Source organism: Poecilia reticulata, linkage group LG15, assembly GCF_000633615.1.
Source record: "Poecilia reticulata strain Guanapo linkage group LG15, Guppy_female_1.0+MT, whole genome shotgun sequence".
Taxonomy (NCBI): Eukaryota; Metazoa; Chordata; class Actinopteri; order Cyprinodontiformes; family Poeciliidae; genus Poecilia; species Poecilia reticulata.
Genome location: NC_024345.1, coordinates 1990999 through 1999221, shown reverse-complemented (window position 1 = coordinate 1999221; position 8223 = coordinate 1990999).

Sequence of the window (8223 nt, the reverse complement as noted above, 5' to 3'; positions counted from 1 at the left end):
ACACACACACACACACACACACACACACACACACACAGCCACAAAGTAAGAATTCCATCGAGAGTAGCAGCAGTCATCTCCTCCCTGCAGCAGTAAGATCAAATCAGCCTGTTTATCTGATGGTGAACCTAACATTAGGCCAAACTAAAGGTCTCCCCTCAGCTTCCTCTTATCTAACCCAGAGAAAAGTGAACTACGTGGCCCCTCACTGGGGGGAAGCTGATTACAGCCTAAGGGCCCAAAAGGCAGCAGGTCCACAGCTCCATTCATCCCATTATGAGGCTGTGAGCCGAGGGGGCCGAGGTGGCTATTAACTTCAGGTTGTGGATCAGACCCATGGATACTCTGGTCTCTAATACCTCCGAGTTGAATGAGATAGGCTGTAATGTGAGCTCAGATTCACAGCCAGTGGGTCATACGACCTCAACAGTGACCAAACGTTTGTGGTTAACGAGAGGTCACAACAGTTTAAGTTTGTTTGGTGAAGTTTACCGAAATGATCGGATGCAGTTCCTGTGATAAATAAGTACAAGGCGATAAAAAGTTTTAATTTCAGTTCGATGCCTGGGTGTGTTTGAATGTCAAAGTAAAACAACTTGCAGCATTAGCAACACGACGAAAGCTTTAGAAAATACAATCAATCTCAGATAGAAGTTTGCCCAATCTGACTTGTTTGCTTTATTTTATTCTAAATCATCACCATAATAATAAGAAGAAATCAAAATAAGCTCCACCATTCCAAAAGCATGTGTCAGAGCCATTTTGAACATAGGACAAAGGTTAATTATTTAGAGTTCCCCTGTTTGTGTTATCTTTATATGCTTTTTTCTCCTGTTATATTTATGTGTTTTAAATCAAATTCATTCTTTATTCCATTATTGTAATTCAGATATTATTTACTATTCCTCCATGGACTTTCAGATATGCTCGTTTCATCAAATCAGAAATCATTATTATGCTTCTTTGTTTAATTTGTAAAAAAAAAGAAAGAAAAAAAAAAGAAAAAACTACCAGTTTGCGCAAACTTATTGTGTATTTTCCAACCACCTCTAAAGTAATTGTGCACAGTCACCAATTTTGGTTTTAATTAAAGGACTTTCAGACCTACCTTATCTTGCAGCTTTTCCTTATAAAAATAAAAAAACACAGTTGAATTTTGGCTGCGACATCAGCTCTGCAACTTTCATCTAATTAGCTCACCATGAAGTAATAGCAAAATACAATCCATCTGGCCACAAAACGCCTTATCAGTTCACCGGACGAGTTGCTTTAAAGCTTGGCTTTACGGTTATGTGTCAAAAGCCTTGAATTAGAGCTGATTGTCTTCAGCTTAGTTCATATCTTGACTGCTTTGTTCCACAAATTACTGAAATTCTGTCAACAATTACCAAAGCACCAATGGATATTAGAGTTTGCCTCCTCCACACACATGCCAGAGTTTACCTCAGCGGTTACCTCAGCCTCTATTATGTTGTTTAAATGCATTTGTGAGAGAGACATGGAATAGAGAACAGAGTGAGGGAGCGCAAGAGGGTTTGTGCAAGTGTTGGAGAGAAGAGCTAATAGTTTGAGGGCATTCCTGTCAGTGCGGCTGGTCCTTTGTGACTTCCTTGGCTCTTTAATGCTTAGCTAGCTTGATGTGTCGACTCCAAGGAGACAAAAATGGAAAAGACCCTGAGATGTTTAACTGGCTAATTCCTGCGTGTTCTTCCTCTCGCAGTCGTTCTGCCGTGCCGGAAGAACCAGGGAATCCAGGATTTTGCAAAAAAAAAACAAACACCTCCTTCTCCTTCATGATCAAAAGCTAAGTGAAAGATTTGTAAGCGTGTGTTCCGAAGACAAGCGGAGGCAAATCCGCAGGAGTCTTCTTTCTAATAAACAAAAGCGAGCTCAAAACTTTGCTCAAAGCTCTCGGTTTCTCCAATTAGGCCCTCCCCCGAGTCTGGCAAGTCTCGGCTTTGTTCGCTTCAACACTCAGAAAAATTAGAAAAGCTTCTGAAACTGTTGCCTTCCAACCGAACTAGGAAGGGGGGAAAAAAAAGAAGCAAATGACGTTTTGCGCACAAACGCACACTGCATTTGGAAATGATACCGGCAGTTCAACAAATTATGATTGGTCACCAACTTCTTGGCCTCTCCATCTTGAGGAACAGCCTACAGTTCTTTATAAAAAAGAACCGTGACCCACATTATTTAGTACGCGCAGCGATATGATGCACGCTAATTGCAAAGTGGGACATATTGGCCACATGTCTGCGTTTCCATGTGTGCGTCCCCCCACAGGCCGCCTCCCCTCCCTCTTCCGTCTCCCCTGATGTGTTTTTCATGTTAACACTTTGCAGTGCCTTAGGTACATTGTGTGGCTTCCCGCCATACACAGCCCTACTGAGCCCATTTGGAATGTTTTTATGCGAAAACATCATTTTTATTTTTCAATTAAAATTTTATACCTTTGTGTTTTTTTTCCGTCTTCTTTTTCTGTTTCTGTTTTTAAGGGTTGCTATTTTTCATCGGATGGTAACTATGGTGTTCTCGTCTTTGGTCTCCTTGCTTTAAAGAAATTGACTGGTTGGATCTCAGGCTGAATCCTTGTTAAAGTTCTTGAAAAGGCTTAAAAACGGAAACTAAAAATTCCAGATTTGATCAAACTATGACAACTAAATGCACCTTTCAGAGAGATAATGCGGCTGGAAAATCTATCATCAGCTGCTACTGGTGAATGACCACAGGCTATAGACCCAAGGTTAATCAATCAAATCGTCTCTGCATAGCAAACATGCTAAGAGTTATAAATTTAGCAAAAATAACAATGATGTACCAGCAGGTCTTACTTGTTCCCTTATTGAATCTTTTTAAAGGGACAGTATTATTATTTTCATGTTCAAAGCAGAATTAAATAGTGTAAAAGATACAAAAGAAGAGTGTAGTGCTGCATATGCTAAAAATTATAGCAAAAATCCCAACTTAATTACAACAATAAAACACAACAAAAGCATCAAGAACTCATTTGACAATCAAAGGCGTCCATGCCAGAAATAACATCTCCTCACTTCGTTTCATTTCAAGATCTAAAAATCTTTGCTGTTCACAAGAACAGAAAGACGTTTGAAGACGTTAGACCGCCAGCCAAAAAGTCATGCCATATCACGTCTGACACTCCAAATCTTGAGAAATTGATCCTGGAGTGTAGTCATTGATCGCTTTAGGTTTGAACGCACACCCAGGTCGGTAGAGGAGGGAACGGGACAGAAGTGAGACGTGCACCTGGCTCAGTTCTTTTGTCAAGGGAATCAATGGCCTCCCACTGTGGGAGTATATCAGTCAGGACACAAGAGGAGCACAGCATGAGCTTACATATGCTATGGGTTTGTATACTGCATCACATTATTTCTGCTAATCTGATGAGGATATTAAATTCCTGCTTAATCTTAACTTTTATTAAATGCATGTTTCCGATTGTCTGTTTTGGTGAGGGATGTATTTTATGAGTTGTCTAGATGTGGTCAGATCATAACATGGAGGATCCGTCGTCCTCAGATCTCAAGCAGAAGACACATGGCTGTTCAAGTTGGCAGAGAGACAGCAGGAGCATTTTACAAACTTTGTGGTTTCAGATTCTTGTTCTGTGAATTGTTTTTAGATTATTGATTACTTATTAGGTATCATCTGGAGCCTCAAGGCAACCAATTCAGAATGTCCTAGAACCGGCACCAAGCCTCTCCTCAGGATGTGAGCTATGGGGTCATGTTGCTACCAGTCAGTGCCATCTGCTCACAGGGTGGCATTTGTTAAACTTGTTTAGGCTACGCAGACGGACCTTAAACCCTGATGTAAGAAACTCTGCTAACATTTGGGAGAAATAAATGAAGCAGCAGAAAGCGGAACGTTTGTACATTTTTATTGGTTTGGATCCCCCCCCCCGTCATGTATCATTTACGTCCGCTGGCGTGCAGCACTTTGTTGATTTAATGGAAAGGAGTGGACATTTTTTACACGTAAACATGTTACACCTTATTAAAACCACACAGAAAATGAGCTGTTTGCTGAAGAAAGGCAGGTTTTTCTGTATTATCCAAAACATAAACTCTGACTTGTACGAGGAACGAAGAGCAACGGAACCAAGGAGAGCCGGGCCGAGGGTAAACTGAAGGCGCCGGCGGAGCCAACGAAGGCCACAAAAAGGCCGACGCTGAAGGGCCCAGGACAAGTGTTGCCGTGTCCCCCCCCCACCGTACCCCTGAAACCACCAAGGCCACCGGGTAATGAATAAATAAACAGCCCCTCAAACCATCTCGCCTCTTCCTCTTCCTGCTTTCCTCATTTGGCAGCCCTCACACACACACACACATGCATATGCATACGCTCAGAAACTGGCACATGTTCATAAACAATCCACACAAATGCAGGATTGCCTTACTGCCTATATACTTACTCACAAACTGGTTTTGTGCAGAAGTTTGCTCCGCAGGTCTGGATTCAAAAGGATGTTACCTATTTTGCTTAACTAAAAAAAGTGTAAGTTTCATATACCTGCATGTATTTACCCACTGACTCCATGGAAAGAGTTTTCTTTTTGCCAGAACCACCCTATTCCCAGGATTTACTCTGTGAGTAAATTTGAGCAACTAAATTTGACAATGCAAGAGCTTGAGGGAACACGAGACAAAACTCTGTAAGTTGCACGAATACGATGCCTCACCTCCACACAGCCGGCTCTAATGAGGCCAAGAAAAATATTTTCAATTATTCAACTTTTCAACCCCTGAGAAGACGCAGCCGAGAAAGTCTTTTAACGTCGTTCTTGTAGGGACAACGCTAAAACACCAACACCACGTGCTGAAATGTCGGTATTTTGGTTTTGCTTGCAAAAAGATGAACTTTTCAGCATCACATTGTTGCTTCAAAGAAAACCAAAAACTAGGAGAATGAGAGAAGGTGTTTCCACTCAGCATGTCAGGTATTCCTAACATCAACCACATTTCACATATAAGGATCCAGTCACATGAATATGTAACTGTTTCTATTTCCTTTTAATATTGACCTTTTTAGTCCCTCTTCTTATCAAGGGAGTGCTGCCATGTTTCGATTAAACTCTCCACAACCGTTTGGCAGGATAAAGACACTTTTCTGAATCCATAAACCTGGTTGTGTCTTACAAACATGAGCCATTACTACAAATTACTGTGTTTTGCTTTGATTTGAGAGATTTTGGGTGAATTTCAGAGAAAGTCTGGAGTTAGCTGAAATATAGACCTCACTTTGCCTGGAACTTGGATTAAAAAAAGTGTACTTTACTGAAATGATCAAATGCATTATTAGAAATGCACCACTGTAATAGCCAGTCTGCTGTGGCGCCTACTGTTTGCAGCTACGTTAATTCGCAAATGTTCACACAGCATTGTGTTTACAGATTGTTCTGTTTGCAGAATTGGGATACTGGGATCTGCAGCCTCAACAAACCCTGACTTAGTTTCTGCTGCACCCATCTGTCCTCACTCGAAGGCCCAGTTTCCCCTCATCTTAAACCATAACACCACATCATTAAATGGAGATTTATTTTCCTGACCTATTAGGTGGAGTGGCATGACTGATGTAATGCTAAATCAGCTCCAAGCGACAGAGGAGTCAGAAAGAAAGCAGTGAACCAGAATGGATCAGTGGATGCCACCTGAAACCAGCAGCAGCATAAAATAGCAAAAAAAGAAATAATCTGTCTCAGTTTTGTAGATCACACACACTGACCTGTGAATCAGTCCCCACGTTTGTCTGAAGTGGACACATATTCATAGAGAGACTAGTTCTTTTGGGGTGTAGTTTGCTCCTTACAAGCCAAACGTTTTGTCAACAAGTAATGTAAGCTGTGAGGTGAGACCTTCATGGATCAGATTTGTGTACGTCACTAAGACACTTGACCAGATTTGAATTGTTCAAACTTGGACGGCACCCTCACGTTCTTCAAACATAACGTTCTTCAAACAATTCCTGGATCCTTCTTGATTCGTGGCAGGGTGCATTATCCTGCTGAAATAGGTCCAAAACACGAATTACGTCCTACAAGACACATAAGCAGATACGACATGGACTTAAAGCTGCGGTAACATTTATTTAGTTTTATTTTTTTCCATATTTGGTAAAACTGTCACCACGTCATGTCGGCACAATCAGTGAAAAAAATCTAACTCCTCCCAGGGCTACTATTGCCATCTGAAGAAATGCGTCACTCCTGGTCAAAAACAACCAATCAGAGCCAGGAGGAGGGTCTCAGCGCTGTCAATCATCCTTGTGTATGCGCTGCTAAATTTCATACAACTTATTGTTACAGGAAAAGTTTTTATCCTCCATCGGTGGCCAGGCTAAGTAGACTGAGCCGTCGTGTTGGGGGAGAAGTTGTAGCATAGCAGAGCGCAAGGGGAAGGTCCTGAGCAGCACCTACATGAGCATGATTGAGACTGCCAGGCCTGGCTCTGACAGAATCCATTACAGGGCAGCACAGAGACAGATGAAACAAAGAACCGTGCACACACACTCACCTAAGGAGCATTTAAAGAGATCAATCACCTGACAGTCATGTTTTGGACAGTGGGAGGAAGCTGGAGAGAACCCACACATGCACATTGAGAACATGCAAACTACATGCAGAAAGACCGGGAGTCGAACCCAGGACCTCCTTGCTGCAAGGCAATAGCAGACTGTGGACTGTGCTGTTAAACTGTGCTTCATTAAAGTTCTTGTTTCTAACAAATCAATTTTTAGGATGCAATGTTTTCTTGCTGCCCACCTACAAACAGGTGCAACATTGCAGGAAAAAAAAATCTCTTCACCTGGAAGTGGTCATAATGTTATGTCTGATTGACGTTCACATGGGTGATTTTTATTTTTTCTATCTTAAAGAGCAACTTTCATTCTTTTATAACCGAACGCAGCTGAAGTGCATGACTGAATGCTCCTTTGTTTGAGCCGGATTGATCCTGATGATTAGCACATGTTCAGCTTCACATTCTGAAGCTTCACTGCTAATTCTCTAGCAGATGCCCCAAACCTCTCAGCTCATGTGACTAATGCAGAGACCTGATAAAGTGAACAGGGGTGTGTTCAGAGTGTTGTGCACTACTTTGTCAGTTTTGTTCCAACAACAGCTTTTGGTTTAGTAATGAATATCTGTTTATGCTGTATGCTGTGTGACCTGTTCGTACCAAAGCAGGTGAAAGGATTAAAAACCCTTCAGGACACAACAAAACAATGTGTAGTAAACAACCAAACAGTACTCTAATTGTTTATCCTAAATTAACTTACCGCTGCCCAGACACTACTAACAACCAGCAACATCTCCACTGGGCAGTCAGTTGTGTGGTAGAGTCGGTTCGACTGGCACATTTGGACAGCATGGGTGAAGCCCCACAACTCTTGTTGGCTCTAGAGCAGTGGTTCTTAACCTTTTTTGAGGTACCGAACCCCCCAGTTTCATATGCGCATTCACCGAACCCTTCTTATTCCTCCTCCTCCACTCCACCCCCGCCATCCCGACACACAACATACTTTGCGGTATTCTGATTTAGTAATGTAATTATATTAGCTGTGTTACCACCCCCACGCCACTAGAGGCAGTAGCAACCCTGAAAAGATGCGACTAAGGAGCAGATTTAGACTATAGAATTTGGTAAAAAGAGTGGAGCTTCTTCAATCAGCGCAGCTCTGATTGGCTAAGCAATGTAACGTGATCCTCTGCAGCAAGTGATGGCAAAGCGGGGCGTCATCAAAACTTTTCACAAGTGTGTCTTTACCTCCGCGGCAGAGGCTCCGCCGAACCCCTGACACCGACTCACCGAACCCCTGGGGTTCAATCAAACCCAGGTTAAGAACCACTGCTCTAGAGCTAGCATGGAGCTAGCATGGAGCTACCTTCTCCTTCTGGGAAATGGCAGCAGCGGTCAGTTTGGCGATGATAATTTCGGGGAATCTGTAACTCAAAGATTCCTTCTGCAGAATTATGACTAAACCAGGGACAAAATGTGGAAATGTTTGATGTGTAAACGTACGTTTGAAGGAGGTTGTGAGCCTCGTGCTTTCTTTATTTCTTTAATATCCGTCATCAGGCTGGTTGATAACAAAACTTGCAGAGCATCTTCAATAGATAAACAGATTGCCTTTTCACCCTTTGTTTTCAGTCGTTAACTTTCAGTTTTGTACACCGTTGGGTTAGACATCATCATTAATTGACATTGA